Raw genomic sequence first — 2,500 nt, forward strand, 5'->3', positions numbered from 1 at the left:
GCTCCTTTATATGTGCTGCTGGGTAATGTAGTTCAGTCTGAACTCCCCCACAGCCCTGTCAGATGAACTCAGAATACATCTTTATGACCACTAAGGCCTATATAAAAGAGACTTCAGATACAGTATTAGGGGACCACTAAGGTCTATATAAAAGAGACTTCAGATACAGTATTAGGGGACCACTAAGGTCTATATACAGTGCCTTACGAAAAGTATTCGACCCCCTTGAGACTTTTCGACCTTTTTTACTACTTCAGGCCTCAAACATAAAGATATAAAACTGTAATTTTTGTGAAGAATCAACAACAAGTGGGACACAATCATGAAGTGGAACGAAATTTATTGGATATTTCAAACCTTTTAAAACAAATAAAAAACTGAAATATTGGGTGCAAAATTATTCAGCCCCTTAAGTTAATACTTTGTAAGCGCCACCTTTTCCTTTTATGACATATAGCTGTAAGTCGGAGGTATATGTCTCTATCAGTTTTGCACATCGAGAGACTGACATTTTGCCCATTCCTCCTTGCAAAACCGCCTGAGCTCAGGTGAGGTTGGATGGAGAGCGTTTGTGAACAGCAGTTTTCAGTTCTTTCCACAGATTCTCGATTGGATTCAGGTCTGGACTTTGACTGGCCATCCTAACACCTGGATATGTTTATTTGTGAACCATTCCATTGTAGATTTTGCTTTATGTTTTGGATCATTGTCTTGTTGGAAGACAAATCCCGGTCCCAGTCTCAGGTCTTTTGCAGACTCCATCAGGGTTTTCTTCCAGAATGGTCCTGTATTTGGCTCCATCCATCTTCCCATCAATTTTAACCATCTTCCCTGTCCCTGCTGAAGAAAAGCAGGCCCAAACCATGATGCTGCCACCACCATGTTTGACAGTGGGGATGGTGTGTTCAGGGTGATGAGCTGTGTTGCTTTTCAGCCAAACATAACGTTTTGCATTGTTGCCAAAAGTTCGATTTTGGTTTCATCTGACCACAGCACCTTCTTCCATGTTTGGTGTGTCTCCCAGGTGGCTTTTGGCAAACTTTAAACGACACTTTTATGGATATCTTTAAGAAAATGGCTTTCTTTTTGCCACTCTTCCATAAAGGCCAGATTTGTGCAGTATACGACTGATTGTTGTCCTATGGACAGAGTCTCCCACCTCAGCTGTAGATTTCTGCAGTTCATCCAGAGTGATCATGGGCCTCTTGGCTGCATCTCTGATCAGTCTTCTCATTGTATGAGCTGAAAGTTTAGAGGGACGGCCGGGTCTTCCGTTAGATTTGTAGTGGTCTGATACTCCTTCCATTTCAATATTATGCTGCACAGTGCTCCTTGGGATGTTTAAAGCTTGGGAAATCTTTTTGTATCCAAACCGGCTTTAAACTTCTCCACAACAGTATCTCGGACCTGCCTGGTGTGTTTCTTGTTCTTCATGATGCTCTCTCGCTTTTACACGGACCTCTGAGACTATCACAGAGCAGGTGCATTTATACGGAGACTTATAACACACAGCTGGATTCTATTTATCATCATTAGTCATTTAGGGTCAACATTGGATCATTCAGAGATCCTCACTGAACTTCTGAGAGAGTTTGCTGCACTGGAAAGTAAGGGGGCTGAATAATTTTGCACCCCACTTTTTTCAGTTTTTATTTGTTAAAAAGTTTGAAATAGCCAATGAATTTTCGTTCCACTTCATAATGTGGGACCCACTTGTTGTTGATTCTACAAAAATTACAGTTTTATATCTTTATGTTTGAGGCCTGAAATGTGGCAAAAGGTCGAAACGTTCAAGGGCGAATACTTTCGCAAGGCACTGTAAAAGAGACTTCAGATACAGTATTAGGGGACCACTAAGGTCTATATAAAAGAGACTTCAGATACAGTATTAGGGGACCACTAAGGTCTATATAAAAGAGATTTCAGATACAGTATTAGGGGACCACTAAGGCCTTATATAAAAGAGAGACTTCAGATACAGTATGTAGGGGACCACTAAGGTCTATATAAAAGAGACTTCAGATACAGTATTAGGGGACCACTAAGGTCTATATAAAAGAGATTTCAGATACAGTATTAGGGGACCACTAAGGTCTATATAAAAGAGACTTCAGATACAGTATTAGGGGACCACTAAGGTCTATATAAAAGAGACTTCAGATACAGTATTAGGGGACCACTAAGGCCTATATAAAAGAGACTTCAGATACAGTATTAGGGGACCACTAAGGCCTATATAAAAGAGACTTCAGATACAGTATTAGGGGACCACTAAGGCCTATATAAAAGAGACTTCAGATACAGTATTAGGGGACCACTAAGGTCTATATAAAAGAGACTTCAGATACAGTATTAGGGGACCACTAAGGTCCAACGATCCCAATCAGGAGATGTGAGAGAAATATTTGTGATGATTCATGTCTCTCTGAACATTGTTTTATTGTTCTCAGTTCAGGTTAAACTGCTGACTCAGCATTTAACAAACTCCCGGGGAAATTCC

The sequence above is a fragment of the Perca fluviatilis genome, chromosome 12 (assembly GCF_010015445.1).
Source record: "Perca fluviatilis chromosome 12, GENO_Pfluv_1.0, whole genome shotgun sequence".
Lineage (NCBI taxonomy): Eukaryota > Metazoa > Chordata > Actinopteri > Perciformes > Percidae > Perca > Perca fluviatilis.